The sequence below is a fragment of the Chroicocephalus ridibundus genome, chromosome 2 (genome assembly GCF_963924245.1).
Source record: "Chroicocephalus ridibundus chromosome 2, bChrRid1.1, whole genome shotgun sequence".
In the NCBI taxonomy this organism is placed as follows: Eukaryota; Metazoa; Chordata; class Aves; order Charadriiformes; family Laridae; genus Chroicocephalus; species Chroicocephalus ridibundus.
The window spans coordinates 32,227,406-32,249,046 of record NC_086285.1 but is presented as its reverse complement, the minus strand read 5'-3'; the positions used below and the strand labels follow the sequence as shown (position 1 = coordinate 32,249,046).

Genomic DNA, 21,641 nt, shown 5'->3' with positions numbered 1-21,641 from the left:
TTGTTTTGTGGGTTTTTTTAATCTTCCGAGGAGCTATGAAACAGGGAATGATAATTAGATTTTCACTCTAGGCAGAGTAACAAAATACACTGCAATCTCAGATCATGATTAGCTACTAAGAAAGAATCTATAGAAAAAATATCGTGTGGGAGAGAAAATGGAGGAGGGTGTTATGACAGTTTTTCTTTGTATTTTTTAAAATAGTAAAGGTGGCACTCTGCTGAGTCATTCTACTATGTATCTGAAAATGGCAGATCAAAAAGCATGAGTTGTATAATTAATAAATTTGATTTATAATATATTATGATTTGATTTATAATATATTATATTTATATTATTATTTGATTTATAATATATTTTGATTTAAGTAAATTTGATTTGGCATTTAATTATGGTCAGCAAAACCTGTGAAGCTATCATATTGCTTCCTCCTTTTACTTTTATTTTTTAAAGGCGATTTTGTCTGTCTATCATGTTAGAGTGTGCGTTTTTTTTCTCTCTTTTGATAGGTTGTGTAGGAATGGTATTTTCATTATTCCTGTGGATGGGAACTTTGAGAAACATTATAATTGTCTTCATTGACAGATGAATTATATTTTTTTAAAAGAAAAAAGAATGGACTGGATTACATCTTAAACTTATTTAAATATAATTCTTCTTTATGTTGTTTTAAAGAAAAAATGTCATCTTGAGTAAAATAGAATAGACTGAAAACATCTTAAACTTATTTAAATATGATATTCTTTACTGTGTTTTATGGAGAGAGTTTCTTTTTAAAATTCTGAGCCAAATTCCACCATGTTACAGTCATACAGTTTATATTATTTTTATTATTAGTGTATTGAATGCAAAATATAGCCTTCTACAGAACATTTTGCATTCAATATTAAGATATGCTAGCTACCTCATAATTACCCCGGGGCTACAGAAATTAGTACTGTTTAAAATTAAATAATCACTCTTCATCCAGGCTTAAACTTTGTAAAACATAAACATTTTGAGTGGTTTGCAAAACTCAAACTCCTCAAAGTTGCTTGAAACATTTTCTTTCCATAAGATGTTTGATTTAATTTTTTTTTTATTATTTTCAATATGTTTTTATGCTTAATTAAGCGTGAAAATTTTGGGGAGGTTGTTTTTTCTGGACAGTTTTCTCTAACGTGTATTTGAAATGTATCAGCTTCTAGCCAGATGAGAATGCAAATAGGGTAATGCTGGAGTAATCTGTAAGCACCACTACTTTCTAAATGACTCGTTCTGTTTTCCACTTGAAAGAGAATAACTTAAAGTCAGCATACGGTCTTCCCACAAGATATTTTTATCAGATGTCTAAAGGTATTTAAAAGCATTCATGTACAGAATATCACTAGAAATATTTTCAGAGTTGGACAGGGATGGATACACATCTGACTACCCCTCATGCAACTACACCCAACTTCTGCATCGTACCAAAGGTACTGTCCCCTTGCCCATCTGCCCTTCACTACACTTAAAGCTGCAGGGACGTGTGTCCCTAAGGCTAGGAGGTGGCCAGCTGGGGAGGTGGCCTAAGCCACCAGCATTTCAGCTTCTAAATACATACCAGATAAGTTCAGATACAGTTCTGCTGCTTAGACTACAGCTGGAGTCTCAAACAAGTTATTTCTTACTCATTCTGCTGGGGTATACTAATTCAGCAAGGTTCAGAGCACGGTTATCTAAATAGTGCATCAAGGATAATTATAAGTGAATTGGTTTACAGCTCTCCTAATTTAGTCAACATCATGTCTGCGCATTTCTTACGTGTGCCAGAGAAGTGAATTGAGCTACTTTTTAAATTGACTACTGCACCACTGGTTTAACTCATGAAACAGAACAAAGAGATAGTGGTGGTAATGCCCTTCTTAAATCTGTCTAGGACTTGAAAGGAAGATTCAAGTTCACCATGCCTTTATGCTGTCTGATATTGCCCATGATTTTAAAATTAGGACTCCCACTGATCAGGAGAGGGCCAGAGTACCTTCTGGGGATGCTTGCACTTAAGCTCTTTTGGTTAAAGCTCTTCAATTTTCTGTGAAAATCTTCAATATTCTATGACGAAATTGAACTCAAAGTCTGAGGGCTAAACAGAGTGATCGAGCCACCAGGCTGTGCTCCATGTCTCTCTGGTTCAATGGTCATACTGAGCATGCAGAAGGTACAAGAATCTCCTCCAACTTTTACTTTAAAATTGGTAACATTTTTTGGCACTCATATCCGAGGAAGAGTTCTAAATTGAAAATATTGAAAGGTAGGAAAGAGTTTGCTCCTACATCTCCGAGAGGCAGGCCTAAGACTCCTATTGAGCAGCTTAGGTGGATCTCTCCTCCATTTTCCTGTATTTACGAACTGGTTTTAGGTACTTTAAAAACTCTGTGTGTTCTTTATGGAGCCTGGACAACTCAGGCAAAGTATCTGAAGGTGTATTTGGCTCCCAGTTCCCATTATTGTCTATGAAGTTTAGACCTCTACTACCTAAAAAGTAAAAATAATCTTTAGAAGATTTTTTATTGATTTGTTTATGTCCAGACCTTGTAGTTTTTAAAGTTCTCTGAAGCACCAGAGAAATGTTTAGTCCCATGGCTTTATGTATTGTAAAAGTTCCTTTCCTATCACTGAAGCATAATCTTCCTGGCAGGGCTATGCTCCTGACTTCTGACTTGATTAACAAAACTCGCCAAGCTAGCCTGAGTTCAAACCTGGATCCCTCACATAAGCCTTCTTCAAGAATATTATTCCACACCTATTTGCCAGCTGTTTCCTTCTGACCTTCCTGTTGCTGAAGCCTTTATCCACCCTTGAGAAAGCTTGCAGATTGTCTTGCGCATCTCCCTGGACATGCATTATCTCCTACGCTTCAGGCTTTTTTCCTTCCCATAACCACCCTGGTCTCCCCACCCAGCAGTGTTATGAACTCCTGGGCTTCAGAACACATTCTCTTTCCATGTGTCATTTAATTGGATGCTAGGTAGATAGTTGAGCATCAATCTTATTACTGAACAGTATTTATATGATAATATTTTAATTTTTTGTTGTTTTCCTTGAAGAATCATCACTATGCTTAACCTTGCTAAGGAAAAAAAAACCCAACAATATGTTCTGGATTTTGGTTACAATATTAAGTGCTGAATGAGTCCAGGAAGGAAATATCTAAGTAGAGAGAGAAAAGGAAGATGAAGAAATCAAAGATCCTATTCTATAATTAGGCTTTAATGATGGAACTAAATAGAGTAGATTAATTAACTTAACCTGATTTTTCACGGGACCTTCAAAACATTTGTGGTTCACCAATACAAACAAAACAGAGTGAAAAAAATTTTCTTGAATGATAGGCTAAGGTTGAATAACTGAAGGGCATCTTCAGAACCTCCATACTGGTAGGTACAGTGTCCCTTCACACTGAAGGTATGGTGATCATATGGCCAGCATGTCTTGAACTATAGTGCTTTTTAATTGGATGCACATATAACTTTGAGAGCAGTTTATAAGAATGAAGTTACTGCAGCCCTGGACGTTTCATGAATTACTTCTCAGGGCTGGGTGGGAAGCCCAAAGGTTAATGGAGAGTTATGGTTATTTCTGAAATTCTTAGGTAGTGAAAAAATATTCAGTGTAAGAACTTTGTTAGGGACAAGAAAAATCACCCAAAATAGCTCTTTGCCCTCAAAAAACAAAAAATCAGTTCTTGTGAAGAAAATAATTATCTCAAGAAATAGAAATGAGGGAACATGGCCTGGGAATATCCTGATAATCAGTTCAGGCAGGAATCGAATGTTTCGTATTAGGTAACTGTTCCTGCTGAGGTCCCTTGCAGGGGGACCTGTTAAGTGTCTGTTAAGCAGATGAAGAAAAGTTGCTGGAACTCATTTTTCTAGAACACTTCTTTTACATTTCTTCAACCTAACTGGTTACCTCAGTGCACAATAACAAGAAATTGAGAAGAGTGTTCAGAAGCTGCAGTTCTTGGTCCCCTGTTACCTCTTTGAGTTGTCTCGTTAAGGAGGATGGGACTACAGAGATGAGTCAGTTCAGGATTTTGCCCAGTGGAACATACTAATTTTCACAAGAGAGAAAGGGAATTTTCTCTAGTTTGCTGGTCCTTCTGGTTATTTTCCTACACTCTAAATCTGTCATCTGCTTACAGTTTTGCATACGCTTATGTGCATCTAGCTGAATCTTAAAGAATTGCAGATGTATGTCTATTTCTGAGAAAGGCATGCCTATCATTCCTCTTTGAGCTAAATGGTCTTTCAAACATCCTTCAAACATCCTTCAAATACATATTTTTCTTCATGGAAAAGCTTCCTGTGCATGAGAGTTTTTCTTCATTCAAACTAGGTCATGATTGTAGCATCGATAAGACTTAATTAAATAGTCTTAGAAATTGTAACTAAGAAAAGTTCTGTGCATATGGTATCTTGGATACCCCATATGTAAAAAAGAAAGTAGGACTTTTGGATATAATTTTAAAGTAAACATTCAGTTACTTGAATGCATGCTCTTGTGGTCTAGACACAATTGCAATGGCTTGGCTTTCTAGTGATAAGCATTATTAGAAAAGTTCATAATTGTACTTCCGTTGTTCATGGTTGTATCATTCTGGGTTTTTTTCCCTGAGCTTCTGTCATGGCTGATTCCTCATAATAACATCAAAAAGAGGCAAAGGGGAGGGACAAAATGAAATGAAAGAATGAAACAGTCCTGAGAAATGAAGGCTAAAACTTAAGTATATCACCTGCTTAGAACTAATCCCATTTTAACATGTCATAAAGACTTCTGTGAAATTTGATGTTGGTATTGTTTTTCATATTTAGAGCTGAATTCAGTCCCTAACCCTTTTATGCTTTTGGCTTTGGGGGCAAAAATGCCGTACCAATGTCTTTAGCTATCGAACAGTACTTAACTCTGAATTCAGACATTATCTAAACTTTAGGTTAGTATTATTTTACTCAGATTCCTAAAGTAGAAGTGACATGAAATGGAATGAGGCTCACCATAGAGCTTTTCAGAAACTGAGGCAGGTGTAAAGGAAGCTGAGACTTTGGCAACAAATATATTCTGGTTTAGTGTAAGCATCTCTGGCTTTTGACAGGTAGCTGGGGTTTTGTATATTTCATCTCTGTCCTCTACACTTTTTCAAAATCTCAAGTTTGATTATGAGTAAGAAAAAAAAAAAAAAAAAAAAGAGGTTCCGTTTCTGTGATCTCACTTTCTTCTCAACCAAAATCTCTTTGCCTCAATCCAGCCACCTTCTTTCTATGGAATTTTATGGGATTTGCAGTTCTAAGCATCAGCAGCGCAGGAATGAGAATGTGTCTTACCCAGGGATATTCTCACATACTCTGAAAGCTGATCAGTTTCTTTTGATATTTCCACTGCTAATGGTATGATCACTCTGCTTTCTACTTCCATCATTTCCATTCTCCAGATAAAGTGTACAGGAGTTTACTCCATTTAACGCACAGATGTTTATGTTCACTGAGAATTCCTCTGTGCATTATAACATGTTGACATTCCACATGATAAGTCACTTCTGGTGTAGATAATATACATTTGGGTATTACATCAGTGCTAGAATTTGATAATGAACACTCAAATTAACCTTTATATTAATTTACATTTTGCATTTTGTTAAGATGAGAAATGTATTCAGAATAACTAAAAATTAACATCACATACAGAAAACGATTAGGTGATTTGAATAACATTTTGTCCTCAGTAGTGAATGACCTGTCAGAGAGAACATGAAATACCTTTCTGCAAAACTGAAGGGTAAAGAACTGCTGTGAAGTCTGCTACTTGCAGCAGTCTAAACAATCTGAAAAATTCTGCTGCACTTCATTTTAATTCTGAAAAGAATTTGTCTGTAATATGTATCCTTTGAGTCAGTATCTTTTGAGTCAGTTTGTTGAGCTGCTGAGTATAATCTGCTGAAGGAGTTTCTTTGTTTGCCAACAAGTCAACAGAATGTTGTTTAAGTTGACAGAAAAATTGTGACTTGATGGGAAAAAAATGACTTTAGTAAATTACTAGTAAAAGCAACAACTTTCTAACAAACTTGTGTCTATTCTTTCATGTACTTTATCACTCCAAAACATCCCACAGTGTCAGGTGGCAGATTTTATAGCACAACCAGTCATGATTTGAGCTGTTGAGCAATCTCTAAATGTCAGTAAAACAAAAGCACCATCAGATCTTTGAGCAAAAATGTAACCAGAAGCAAAGGCAGCCCTTGATTTTTCTTTCAGTAAATCCTAGTAAGGCACTGGGTGAGACTATGTGCTGCATATCCTTTGAGCACACCACAGAACTGGCAGCTGGGAGAAGGGCGGCTGTAAGTCTTTGTTAGTGCTGACTCTGGTCTGCTCCGGGACCAGCACCACCAGCCCCGGCATGATTTAGAAAGTCTTGAAAGGCTGGGGTTACGGAGGCCTGTCTCTAGTTACATCCACCCTGCCTTATAGTAGTCGGTCTCTGTTTCCTTATGGGCAGGATCATGACCCATCGTTTCTGCGGTGCTGGCAGATTGTCCTGATATACATGTTGGTGGCCCAGCACAACCCTGAAGTAGCTGAGGCATTCCTGAAAACCAACTTAGGAGTATGTTTGTATGCATCTACCCCTGGGAGAATATCGCTGGTTTATGCTTTATGTTATTTTATACCTGGGATGGGGAGTGGACGAGAATCTGATCCTATTTTTAGCTTTTTAAATTTTATGTTAGTACCCTGGCAAAATATAAATGTGCCAAAGAAAAAAGCAGAGCATCATTCTGACAGGTTCTTAATTTTTTGTTGGGCATCGTTATATTATTTTGACTTCTCTGAAATAATGGAACTAAGCTTGAATATTAAATGATGCTAGAGATGCGTTTGCAAGCTGCTGTCTTATTATTTAATAATATTCAACTAATTAAATTCTCTCCCTAATCCACTTTCTGTCACTCACTAAAATTGTGAAGGGGGAAAAAATAGCATTTTGAAAACCGAGTAGATAGAAAGTGTCATACCTCAGCTGTTGTTGTTTTTTGTAACTAATACTAATGGGGTAATGTATCATACCAAAGCAACTCATGTTGAATTCAAACTGTTTTGGAAAACATGATTTAAAGACCTTCACACAAACCCACTGATTGGTGTGGGCAACAAACTGTGCAAATCGGTGAATTGCTGCATAAATTCTGTCATTGTCAGTCATTCCTGTTCTAAAGTATGACCACAGAAACAAGTAATGGATACCAGCATAGGCCTTAATTCTCAGAAACAGATAATTAAATGGTGTACTGAATACATATTTGGGGGACCTAATCTAGAGAAGTGACTGGCTGGTATTTGCCAACTTGGTCTGCTCTTAACAGGACCTCTCGCAGCCAGCCTGTATCACGCACTGCGTGACTGTCCATTTCCTCTCTATTCCGTTATAATTTTTAAAAACATGAAATAATTTTCTTCAGCAGATCCTAATCTTTTATCAATAGGAGAAATAACCGGTTTTGATTTCAGCTTCCAGAAATAAATATTATGTTATGATTTTCCTGTCAGCAAACACATTTTTAAAGGGGGAAATACTCTAAAATTAGGCAAGAGAGAAAATGAAATCAAACGGAAATGCGTTCCTCACAGGAGATAGGCTGGCTTTTTTTTTTTTCTTCTTTTTTTTCCTAAGCAGTCATTAAAATCTGTTTCTGAAATCTTAACTTTATCAGCTGCAGATAGGAGGGTGGAAATATGTGTGGAGAAATTCTTTTTTGAATGAGTTCCATTTTCCCATAACTCCAGTTGGGATGCATGATAAAATTATCAATGAAACGTCCTAATTTGATCCTTAACCAAAGGGATGTTGTCCTATGAATCATCTGTGTTTGTGGGAGGCAACGCTGAAGCTAACAGAGCAGGAATGGGACCCAGATGTTTTCTGGGAAGCTGGTTGCACTGTAGGCTGTGTGTATTACCTAACGTAGGCGACCATATGGAAGAAAAGGTTGGAAACATCCCATTACAAATCATATATCACTGAGCTGACAGCAAGGATTTCAGCTTGTTTTTATTTAAATCATGAAAGCAGCTGCTCAGCTGTCCAGCTGTATTAAATTTAACCCTTTTCCTGGCAAATGAATTTTGCTTTATGAAATGGCAGCCGAACAGCTTGGTGTGCTTGCAGAAAAACCCAGGTTAAAGGGTCCTGCGATAACCCTTGCCCCATCCAGCAGGACAGCGCTAATGATGGCTGAGTCTGCCCCTGGGTGACAGTGTAGCTACTCAGTACACCTGTACCTCATGAAACACCAGCAATCCTGGGAAGGCTGCAGAAGCAAGGTATACATACTATATAAAGAGAGTATTTGTAGGGTGGTTTTTTTTTTTCCTTTTAATCTACTTATCCTTCAGTTGTTGCGCACCTTTAGAATGAGCCATTACTTTTTTTTTTCATTTCTTATGCCCTTCCATTTTCTGTTTTTCTCTTATATTATTATTGTTTTGTTCTTTCCTTAATTTTCCTTCCTCTTCTCTTTTTGTGTTTTTATACGGTGTTCCTCTTACTCCATCTCCTGCAGCCTCCCTTCTCAACTCTTCTCTCTGCTTTTCCTTCTCCTGGCTCTGTCCTTTTTCTTTTCTGTTCCCCTCCTATTGTTTTCTCTCTGACACTAGTTTATAAGCTCCTCTTGGGGATCATCCCTTCCCTGCTTCTCTATCCCCTTGTACACACTGTTTACTCTTTACTGTGTCTTTTAAAGAATTTCCTCTTTCCGTAGATTTGATATTTATATTAAAAAGCACTTAGTTTGCAGAAAGGCTGTTCCCATCAGTAGGAAACAATCTCTGGCCTCCAAATCAATCCTTCACCACATGTGTCTCAAGCAGCTTATTGATTTGTTATTTTTTCGCACTCTTTTGCTAAAGAAAGAGACTTTAACTGAAACCTAACAGTTACAGTTAAGTAACAGCTATACAGTAAGTACAGACTTTAATTTCCTGTGTAGAAATCTGTAGAAGAAATATAAGGAGTATCCAGCATAATACTAAACCAGATTAGGAGGTTTGGCACACTGAAACGTGCTAAAGTAAGTTTGTCTCTTACTGTTTTGGAGGCTGTACTCTTTATTCTGTAGTATGGTCTACCCTTCTCACCTCCATGTTGGAGTTCTCTGTTTTTCTGTCAGAGCAAGGCCTTTTTTCTCATTTTACATCCGTTTTACACTGTAGTCATAGTCCTTTAAGACTACAGAATATTTTAGAAGGATTTCTTCCACATCCATCAATACGAGGCTTTGGCATAATGAAATGGTATGTTTACGTTAGTATTTGTATTTGATACAAATATTTACATCCAGATTAATTCTTTTTTCCTTAAACATAGTGGAAAAGCAAAGAGCTGAGCAGCAATTGTGTCCAACCAGTGCTTTCCCTCAGTAACTGCAAGAGAGCTCCGGATGTAGACACAGCCTATAAACCTCCAATCAAGGCACTAAGATGTGGCTGCAGTGACAGTATCAATCCCTAGTTAGTTTTGGGAAAGAGTAAGATCAAGAACTGAGATCTTCCACTCCAGTTAAGAGCAACAGAAGGTATCCTTACAGGCCTTGCACCTGGCCACAGGAAGGTTCTTCATGGCCAGGTACTGTGAAAGGCAGCCAAAAAACTGCCCTCTTGCAGAAGTAACTTCTGTTAATAACATTCTGTCAGTAATCCCACGTGATTTCTCTACTTCTTGGAGGTTCAGCTTTCTTGTTATTAGAATAAATTTATAGAATCATAGAATGGTTTGGGTTGGAAGAGACCTTAAAGATCACCTAGTTCCAGCCCCCTGCCATGGGCAGGGACACCTCCCACTAGACCAGGCTGCTCAAAGCCCCATCCAGCCTGGCCTTGAACACTTCCAGGGATGGGGCATCCACAGCTTCTCTGGGCAACCTGTTCCAGTGTCTCACCACCCTCACAGTAAAGAATTTATTCCTAATATCTAATGTAAATCTCCCCTCTTTCAGTTTGAAACCGTTACCCCTCATCCTATCATTACACTCCCTGATAAAGAGTCCCTCCCCATCAAAAAAATTATTTTTTTCTCTCTTTTCCTGTTTCCATTTCCCTTTCTATCTCTGCAGACTATTCTTCTGAAACACTCAACTGTACCTAGGTTATCATTTTCATGCCTGTAACAAGTAGTCTATTTTCTTCTAAAACCTACTGTTAGACTTTCCACAGTTTTGTTTGTTGTTTTATCTAATTCGCACTCACACGCTGTGTATTACATAAGGTTTGAGTCCCTCTGTTCCACAAGACTAAATTTCCCCTTCCATCATGTTAGTCAGATTTTTGGTATCATGTTAACCTTCTGCACTGTGTCCATCTTAGGGTTAATAAGTATTTTCCTTACATTCAAAGTAATAATCCAACCACTAGCTGTAGTTGTATCCCAGATATGGGATGATGGGGGATGTTTCACTTGTACTGATCCTCCTCCTGCTGGAACAGCCTTTCTTCCCTGCTGCAGCAATGTCCTCTCTGTGTGTTGGGTAGCATCTGCTCCTTTCACAAGTACACCAGGACTTGGATCTGTGGAGAAGACTCTGATCTGTGCTGATTAGCATGTTATCTGCTTATCTTTTATGTAAATCTAAGGCCTCAGACTAAGCAGTAGTTTCAAAAAGCTACCATTTCTTCCATATTTGATCAGTAGGGGGTTGTTTTATCTCTTTAAAAAATGGACCAAGTTCTTGACTGATTTTTTTCTAGTATTTGCCACAAGGTTCGGTAGTCCAGTTGGACTGGAAACCTTAACTTCTCCTTTTTGCCATTCGTCAGCTTTCTAGGAGTTGTGTTCTCTTTTTTTCAGCTTCTCATAAGTGGTAGCTGGCTGTGAACTAGTGTCAGACCGTTACCATTTGGACAACTAATAGAGTTATTAGTATGTAAACTAATGTCACAATTAGTAGTCCAACAAATACGCATGAGAAAAGACAGTGTGGAGGGGAGGGGAAGCAGGAGGAGTATATTTGCTATGTACACATATACCTGGTTAGGTAGCTAGACATCTTCCAGGCTATCTCTGGAGCTTTTCAGGGGTCGCCCTTGCCAGGGGGTAGTGGGAAGCCACAGTCGGTCTCCTCCTGCAGCAGAAGAGGCTGCTTCAACCTGTGGAGCCTCAACGCTGAATCTCACCCAAAGAATTCAACCTGACTTTGCTATGAGGTCCTCCAGGTGGCAATGCAGACAAACTAACAGGTCAGAGTGCCAGTTTAAAAATACTGAACTGAGAACATCTAAAGTTTAGATTACCAACGTGGTCATTTTAATTGTGTTTAATTTAAAATGTCCATCATTCTGGCAGGACTGCCAAATTCACATAAATGAGAACTGGGAAGAAAACAAGAGGGATAAATTTGATTTATGTAATCCCATTAACATCATTAGTTACTTCATAGATTAGAAAATGAGATATTTTTAATATAAAAAAAACCCAAACACAACAAATAATTACATTTGAAGCCACTAAAATGAGTCACTGTTTATTTTTTGTAATTGGTGTTTAATTTTCCACAATCATGTATATTGGTAGTAATTTATCCCTTGAGGAATGCATACAAAATGTTACTATTATGATTTTATGTCATTTTTACCAGTTTTACAAAGCTGAAAATATGTATATAGTTACAATAAGATGAAGATGCAACTTATAGATGATTTAAAAATTTTAAATCTCAGGAGATAAAAAGCAGCTAACATGTTTAGTCCAGAGATTGTCAGACAATTAATTTCAGTATGCTTATATTTTGCAAAAGATTATTTATGTATCAAAAAGGTCTGACTGGTGACAGGATGATCCATGTCCTAATTCATAAACTGTAACTCATAAAATAGCCCAAACCAAACTCTTAACAGTAAGAAAACAAACTCAAGCCTAAGTTACATAAAAGATTTAAATGGGATTTTTCCCTCTACTTGCTACAGAAGTTTTGCAACAGCAAAGAAAAATGAAAACATCTCCCAGTGTCAACTTTCCAGGGATTGATGACTCAAATGACTATTAATTTTTGTGATTATGTGAACAGATGATTAACTTTCATAGCATGCCACTGTCATGTAGCCTGCGAAATACAATGTCCACTCCTTACCATACCAATCTGGCATGATTTCTTTGTCAGGGAAAGGAACTTTAGAGGGAATTTAACCTTCTCAATGAGACTTACGTCCCAGATGCACCTATTTGAAGCTTTTTTCAGAAATGAAAGTCTTTGGGAGTTTTATAAAATGATACCTGATTTCTGAGAGAATTTTTTTTCAACCTGATCCGCCATCTGTTTGAACCGCAATACTAGTTTCTTATATGAAAGGAACAAATATCTCACTTTAAATTGGCCACTCAGACAGATATTGTCAACAAAGCTCCTCGCAGCTTTTCTAATTTGGAGATTTGGGGTTTTTCTGATAAGATACAAGATTTAGGATTTATAGATGAAGTTTTTATGCTTTTTGAAGTTATATGCGTTTTATTTCCTTGAAATGTTGTACCCATTTCATTTGTTTTGATTTCACTTTTCCTTGTGGTTCCATGCCACACTGCTATTCTATCTGTAACATATATGTTTTGTTTTCTGTCTTTTTTCCGTATTCATTACAATGATATTGAGTGCTGCTTCAGCTAAGCATTCCACAAATAAATGTACACAATAAATCTTTCATGATGGATTACCAGGCCACACAATTATTTACAGAAACCACACAAATTCTCCAAGGGGTAATTAATTAATTATGTGAATTAATAAATATAAAAATTAATGATGTGGATTACTATAATGCTATGTAATTTATAATGTGTCCCTCCCAGAAAATTCCAAAGCACTCTATAGGCTACATTAGTCACTTCAAACACTCTAGTGTAGAAAATATATTTCTATTCTGTGGCATGTTATTAGATTTTAGCTGGAGTATGAAGAGAAAAGCTGTGTCATACAGCCAGGAATTTGAGGATCTGTAATCTCGTTCTGTGTGTGATTCTTAGAGTGCCACTATGGCTTCCCTCATCTTTTTGTTGCATATAGCAGTTATAGATTTTGTGATTTTAGTACAGATTAAAGTTTAGCAAAGCGTTTGGGGAAATTTTTTTAGCTTGTGTTATGTTCTGTAGGTTTTTCTGGACAAAATATTCGTTTGCATGGTTTCTTATCACTGTGGGAACTGAACTTGATTCAGAAAGTTCTTCCAGTCATATGTTTCTAATACCCACATCCCCTGTAACCTCTGTACATTTGTGTTTCATATTGTGGAATTGATATATGTAATGGATTTCTAGTGTATATATGTATTTGTTTATAATGTTCTCATCACTACAATACCTGAGCAGCGATAACAATCCAAATCCCAAATTGGTCCATCATGTCCAATTTGTGTAGAGGAGATTTGTCCTTTAACACCCTAGGAAGAGAAAATGACACCCTAACTGTCAGCTCCTCATTTGCACTTCCTTGTCTGTCTGTCTGTTTTGTGGTTGGTTGTTTGGGTTTTTTTTGTCTTGACCCAGAATATACTCTCCTTCAACCATGAGCTAAACTTGTTGAAACCTTCTGAGTTTTTGGTCACAGTTTTCCTCCAGGCCATCAATGGTATACCGATGTGAAGAAATGGCATGTTCCTTTTTCCCTATTCAAAGAAAATGTATGACTTAGGAAGTAGTTTAATTATATGACTATATAAATCCTTACTACTGTTTCCATTAGGTAAAATTCTTTCTGACCTTTTTGCCCTATAATTTATTCCGATATGTTATTACCATCCATGTATTCACAGATGGAGTCCAATGTGAGCTGTCCAGGATGGAAACTGGGTATCGCGAGGGTACATGAGAAAAATCTGTAGGTAGTCCTACTACAGATGGGATGCAAGGCCAGGCATCGGTACACGGGTACCAGCAGAGATAGACACAGGGTGCTCTGGTGGCAGAGTGGAAAGGTAAAGTGACTGAAGAGGGAACAGCTACAAACACCAGGGTTTTATTGTTTGTTTTTATTGCTGTTGGCGGTGAGGGCCTTGGTGTAATAGCAGGATGGTGAGCATAACAGTGGAGAGAAAATAAAAAAAAAAGAGACAGAATTACACAGGGAGTTATAACCATCAGTATGTGGTGAGGAGCATTTTCCTCAAGAGAGCAGCAAAAATGAAGTTATGAGAGTTCTACTGTTGGTCTGTGGAAGAGGCAAGCGTCCACTGTGATTTGTATATTTATTTGTCATGTGTTCCAATAGCCTGGATATTTTAGATTTTTAACTTTAGTAAGCTTAACACAGGACCTCTACCAAGATGCAGATGATGCTAGGATGCTGCCGATCTCTTGGCTTTTTGTTATCTCTTTAACAATGAGAAGATAGTACTGGTTTGCTATATGATTAAATAGGCCTCCTTATGCCACTCTGCATGTATGAGACAGTTTTTGATTCTTTCTGAATGGTGTTTCTTCCACCGTATGTTTCACCTGGTGATGGCAGTTTGCAGGTCTTTTCCTTCCTCTTTAAGGCATTAGAAAACCTACCGTTCCCTGAACTAGGAGCGGCATTTGAGAGCGTGCTGGTAGAGTGGTTTGCCTGCTTGCCATAGCTTGGGAAACAGGAGTTCACGTTTTACTCCATATTTGTGGCTGAAGACTGTTCCCAGTCAACAAAGCTGTAATGTCCATCTTGATTATTTTAAGCTGGAGAATCAGGGTGGTTGGATGCTGCTAAACCAGTGCATGCTTTTACCTAGTTACCAGTAGCTATAAAAACTTGTATTAGACTGGATGCACCACAGTCAACTGGACTCGGGAGATGAGAGGCAGTTCTTGGGGGGCTTCTCAGGGACTGCCTTCCCAAAAGTTGTCGAGCACCTTGTCAAGTTTGTACCAGGCAGATATTTGGAATACAATAGGATGTCTTCATACAAGTTAGACATATGTTTAAGATAGATAAAAGAGAAATTTGAGTTAATAATATGATGCAGACACATTAAGCATTTGTAATTAGGCATGATCTGTAAGAAAATTGGAATCCATAAGGTAATAGCCAAATAATTTTGATTAATAAATCTATTGTGAGGTCATTCTGTTTCCATAAAAATTGTTGAAATGTGTTGAATAAATTATTCTTCTAAAAGTACATCTAAACATACCTTACAGAAACATAGCAAACTTTTTCGTGGAGATAAATAATTCTCAAATGAATTTTTTTAATTCAAAAGAAAACAAACACAAATCTGCAGCTATATCTTATGAGTTGATTAAGTTATATCTTTTGGGTTCCTTCCCACTCCTCATTGCTGTAATAGGCTCCAGTCATATCAGTCCCACACAACAGCTTCAGTACATTTTGACAGAATAATGATAGATGTATGTGTTTGCCCTTATTTCCTACTTTCAGATATCATGTCATACTACATATTTTATTCCATTTTTAATCACCTACACCTTCTGCACAACTCCCTGGTTAAGGTTTTACACCATCAAAATGGAACTCTCATTTGATTTGTTTTCTAAATGAATATATCCCAGTATATGAAGATAAAATCATTAATATAGGCCTGATAAGGTTTGCATATTTTTTTACTCTAAAATTTGTTAGCTATGTTAAAGTCATGTAAGTAAATGTTACTTCTTTCTCTCTCGTATTTCCCAGACAATTATATTTCAATACTGAATATAAATTCACATAGGAATCAACTTTGAATTCATAAGACCAATGAACCACTTGGCAAAATTACAAAAATACGAAAAATATATTTTTCACTTTACAATTATTACTTGTCATTATTATGGATGCGCGTGGGAGAAGAACTTTACAATAAGCCCTTTCAAGGCCTATTTGGGAAACTGTACATAGGGATACCATCACAAAGTGGACTTTGCCTTTGCTCCATAGCAGCCTGTGGAAGATGCTAGGTCCAGGTCACCCTGAGTGGATGAAGAGATCCCCTGGGATCCACCTCCGGTCCTACAGTTCCCCAGTATATTAGCATGGCTTATGGCCTGGTGAGCACAGTAAAGGATGTTGATCCAATTCCTCTTCCACGGATCAGAATCAGCCCTGTAATAAGGTCCCACAGAAAGCTACGAGATACAGTTAGAACAAACCTATGCATTTGAATTAAATCATTGTGTGGGTTTATTTAATGAAGAATTCCTGTTTGTTTATTCAAAAACACAACATCTGTGTCCAGGCTTGTTTGGTTCCTCTTCATTTTTGTCTTTATTCCTGAATGCATTTACATAATACTGTAGACTGTGATAAGATATTTTTCAGTCTATGGATAGCTCATTCATTTTTTTTTCCTCTGGTTGGGGTCAGCTAGAGGTGCTTATAAGTCACTTTTTAAACCTTTAAACTTTTTAAAGGAGTTAGCTTTTCCTTTATTCCAAAAATCGGTTATCTCTGATGGTGTTATTATGATATCAGTAGTAAATCCCTTTAGATACAGACTAATCTTCCTGCAGTATCTGACAATAATTTCTCTAACAATCAGGAGGAGACTCAATGCCATATTCCAAATTGTCTGTAATTGCCTCTCCTCAGATTCTATTATCTGTCATCACTATAGACGTGCCTATAAGTCTTCTATAAGATTATCTTGTTGCTAAAGCTATTTTACTCATCTGGACATCATTTGTTTTATGATGCAATATTTGTTCTCATAGCTGAAAAAATAAGTGGATTTCTTTCAGGCTTTCAGGGTTAATCCTATATTTTTTATGTGCATACTCCTATAGACTTCAATAAGATTACTTTTGTGAGTAAGGGTTGCAAGATTAGATCTTATATCATGTATATATGAATTTGTCAGAAGTGTGTCTACACTTCTGTAACCCTGTCCCCTTTCACTCTCCTGCTTAAATGATTTTTATGATAACATACTTATTTTCTATATTTTCTGTATGATTCAGTATTTAAGTATGCAGGCTTTCAACAAAAATGAAAAGTAATGTTGTGTTTTTATAGTACTGCTGAAAGTATGATTTTGCTGATGTATATGCATAACAGCAAAAAGCTTCTATTCTGAGAGTGCTTGAAGGACATAAAAATTGGAGGTACTTTCAATAAAAACGAGTCAGTTGAAGGCTAGAAAAATAATTAAATGAGCTAGCACAGCAAAATATTTCAAAAAAAGTAAACTAAAACTAGAGATAAACATATACTATTACCTATGTTAATTCTAGGTTAATTAGGCATCAGCAAAACGTCTTTGATCCTTAGCAGAACAATTGAAAAAGATTACATTCTTATTTAAATAGGTAGTGGGGAATTATTGTCACAAAGGGACACTTTATCTTGGGCAGCCATCTGACATTTTTAAAGACCTCTGTAACTTAGTTTGGAGAAAAAAGGGAGGATTGCTCACTTTTTAGCAGCTAGGTTATCAGATTCTACGTTATAAATACTTGGACAAGAAAGCAGAAAGGTCAGTCACTGGTTCTTTTGGAAGTGCAATGAATGAGTTGCAAAGGAGAAAGCGAGACAGGGCAGAATCAAGCTTCAGCGTATAACACACGCAGCAGAATTCCCATAACTCTTTCCCCTGTTTGAACAGTTTTGAGCTTAAATACAGTAGTTCCTTTTCTGAATTTGTGACTTCCTTACCAGCTCAGATTCGCTGACTTCTCATGATCTGCTCAAGCAAAACCACTTTCTTCCTCTTGTTCCATTCCTAGAAGGATTCTTACGTGATCCATCTTGCTGGTGGTTTCTACCTCTAAGGGGGGAGCAGCAGCCCGCGTGGCTGAGCTATGAGATCAGCACTCAGCGTGGATCCAACTTTTTATCCTTATGGCTTAGAAATATTGTATCTACCATGCTGGATTTGACTTCACCGTCTTTAAAGCTTCTCTGGTCTGAAGGAGCACTCAGACACCCACTTACAGAATACCTTTGTGGAAGCTGTCAAACCAAAGCTATTGCTCTGTCTGGGGAATGTAGTGGCTAGCAGAGCGACTTAGGTCTTACTACAAGAGCATTGGTAGCATACTTTGATCATTGAACTGAAGTAGAAATAGGTGTCTGATGTCTAGGCAGCGAACAAGACAAAAACTACAAAAAAATTGTGGGACTGAGTGTAAATGAAAGGTCTTGATGAACAGTGGAGCGGAGAGGGAGAGCCCTGAGGAAGACTGGTTGCTGGCTGTTCAAGTAGCCTGCTGAGGGCCTTTAAGCAGTCATTGGGATGTCTTGTGAAGACAATGCCTTTTTGATTGTCTGTTGGGGAGAATTACCACTTTTATAGAGCTGCTGTTTCCCAAGGCACTTTCCCAAAGCTTTTTGCAGACAACATTGATTATCTGCTTACTTTCCCTGTAGATTGAGAGATGTTTCTTCATTTCATAGGAAGAGAGGCTGTGACAGAAGGGACAGGCACTGACAGAGCACTACAGGTAGCAAACAGGTGCAGCCGTGAACCAGACTGAGAGACCTGTCCTTAAAAATAAGCAAATAAACTAGTGAACTGTAAGCTTAACTGATAGTGCTTCAGTTGATTCACTGAACAATGAACAAGCATTAAATTCAGGGTTTTTACAGTCTTAGGTATGTGCGATTCTGCTGTTTACATATCAGCTATAACTATCTCCTATTCCATTTTTACTTACATTAATTAACTGTGCTTTAATTGGACTAATTAAGTCCATTTAAGACATTTATATAATACTTCAAAAGATAGAACTGGAGAAAAATGTTGAAGGATGTCAATATAAGGGTTTTCAACCCGCTACGTAACCTGTCCAGAGCAGAAGCATGCGCTTTTGACCAAGTATATCTATGAAAAGGTCATTGGACTCAATACGTACAGGCAAAAAATGGCAGGTATGAATAATTGCTAAACAGTTACTAAACAGTATAATAAGCCACATCCTAATGTAATGTCATTTCAATGAAATTTATGAGGTAGCTGATTTTACATACAATTCTTGGCCAAGCCAATGTATAATATAACTTTGCATAGGTATTTTCTTTGACTTACAGAGTTACACTTGGGATAAATATGGCCCCACAATTCAAAATCAAATCCATATTGTGACATCCAGCCTACAGTCTGATGGAAGAAACAAATCTTCTAGAAAATGCATAGGATATAAATATTTTATGTATATGCTTGAATTTCTGTGTACATATACGTATAGACACACATACTTCTATGAGTGATATCTTTTTCAATAGTATGCAGTATCATTTTTTCCATGAAATGGTATCTGCTTTCACAATTAAGGTCTTTACCCTGATCACTAAATTTCTGCTCAAGAGGGGAAGATGGGGAGCATTAGTGCATGCTCTCACCTTTTTTTTCATAGTTTGAAATCCAGAAAAAATTCTTTTTGAACATTTTTAGTGTTTAGGCAATCAGTACCTGTGCTGCCAAGGCTTATTGAAAGCAGCTGGATGCCTGCCTCTGTCCTCCCCCTTTCTCGGAACTGCTGCCAGAACAGGTAGTCAGAAACGGAAAGTAGAGAAATATTTGAGCATCTGTGCTCTCTCTCTCTCAGGAAAACAGCTGTGGCTTCCATAGGAAGCACTCATTTTTTCCCATCAGCCAAGACTCTGGATACCCTTGGGTCCAGTTTTGGCACAGCAAGCCAAGTAGGATGCAGTTTATGGCTTAAAACTTATGAGAGAAACCGGTCGGGCGGTCCCATCCCTGGCAGAACATTGAAATTCCCCAGGCTGCAAGCCACATGTGGGCCTCTGACCTTTTATTAGCACACCATGGGAGAGGTTAACAATTGTTGAGACTTCAGTCCTCCCTTTGACATACAAATACAACAATACCAAGTAGCCTTTCCAAAACAAGCATATCTAGGGCACAACATCCTTTTTAATCTAGGATTCCACATAGGGGGAAAAAAATCCCAACCCAAAACCTTAGAATAAGAAAAGGATACATTTCTATAAAACTTAAGCCTGGATTGGTATTTTTTCCAACATTCTGCAGTTGTTAATGATATAGAGATTTGTGATTTTTTTTAAACCAACATAATTGTGACATAGAAACAAATTCTCACACCATTTTTAGCTCTTCATGTGGTCAGCGCCACGTGTTATGGAACTAAGATTGCTAAATAGCTGGAGTGATATAAGAAATGCATGCAATTATCTGATTTTTCAGGAAGTTCATTGTGTTTATTCAAGAACATAATTAAAAAAAAAGTACAAATTCAGAATATAAGACTTTTCAGAGAAAAAAATCAGAAGGCCAAATCTATGCCTTTTTGACATGTCATTGTCTTCTTAGCACTGCTGTGGTGAATTAAACTATCTTAGTTTTTAGTAAGACAGGGATTGGAAATTAAGTCTATTTTGGTGAAACATAATGATTGTCTGTTTTGCAGCTAAGGAGCTGTAACGACTATGTGTCTTGCCCAATCGATAGCAAGGAAAGCAAACTGAATACCCCAGCATCCCCAGCTTTTACTATATCTCCTTGCTTATTCTTTCACAGTTTGAGAGGCACATGATTTTGACTATGCAGTCCCGTGTTTTTACTGTAGTGTGTGTGCTGAGTGTAAAATAGGAGCGAGCCCACTCATGCTTCCGCCATCAGTCTTCGCAACTATTATCTGAAAAGCCAATGCAAGCTGATCTCTAAATGTAATAATCCTATGACTACTCCGACAGGAAGCAAGTTCAACCCTGTCCAATGCCAGAAACTGGAAAAAAAAAGAAAAAAAAAAAATTAAAGCAGCAGCAGATTCTGCTTTTTTGTCCTTTTATTAAGGTGACAACCACATCTGAGAATGAAATCGGTGAAGTCTGGCACAAGGTTGGTTATTGCAAAAAAATAGTTGCTAAGTAATGGTTGTTCCATGTGCTAACAGTCTCAGCTTTATTAACCGATGTTAGCAAAGTAGATCTTAGCAAATGTTAGAGGTGAAGAGTCCTTTTCCATTCATTGTAAATAAACAGAAATACCAGGCTGGTGGGGAGCCTGCACTGAAGAAGAATCAAGTACAGCTACACCATAGACACATGCCTATCTAACCATTTACACACCTTTTGCAGCTTCCTTACCTAGCCAACAATGCTATAGCATCCTTAGAGCTAGCAATTATCTAATGAAAATTTCAGTTTAAAAAGATTTTTTGGTGTTTGTATTACCCTGACCAGCAGCTTATAATCTTCTTTTCTTTCTGTATTCTCTTTTACATGTTGGAAGATCAATCTTATTGCCCCTCCTGAGTCTTTTTTTTTTTCTCAAGAATACACAGCAGAATTTCTTCAACCTTTCCTACATATATCTTTTCTAAATATTTCTAAAATCATACTTGTTGTCTACTTCATGACTATATCTAGCTTATCTATGTTTTCCTTAAGGACTTCATCACCTTTCAGTAAGCTGGATCAATACACAGGGGCTACATGAAATGCTTCTGTTAATATCTTCCACAGTGATACTGGCATCTTTTTGTATCAGCTCTGTATGGTTAAGATATATTTTGCTTGTGAACTGCTCCAACTCTCCAATTTTTTTCTGATTTACTCCTGACTAATGATTATTCCTCACTGCATGTTTTTGTATTTGGTTTCTCTTAAGTCTACTATCTTCCATTTCTATTAAATTACACGTTTTCTTCAGGATCTCCAGAGTTTTTTAAAACCATTATTACATCTCATTACATTACAT

At 37.2% G+C, this 21,641-nt stretch overlaps 1 protein-coding gene across 2 annotated transcripts in view; it reads left to right on the top strand.

Annotated features, from left to right (window-relative positions):
• The window catches only part of AGMO (alkylglycerol monooxygenase), a 197,009-nt gene that overhangs the window by 161,452 nt on the left and 13,916 nt on the right, over positions 1-21,641 (top strand). The gene's annotated exons all lie outside the window — the stretch shown is intronic.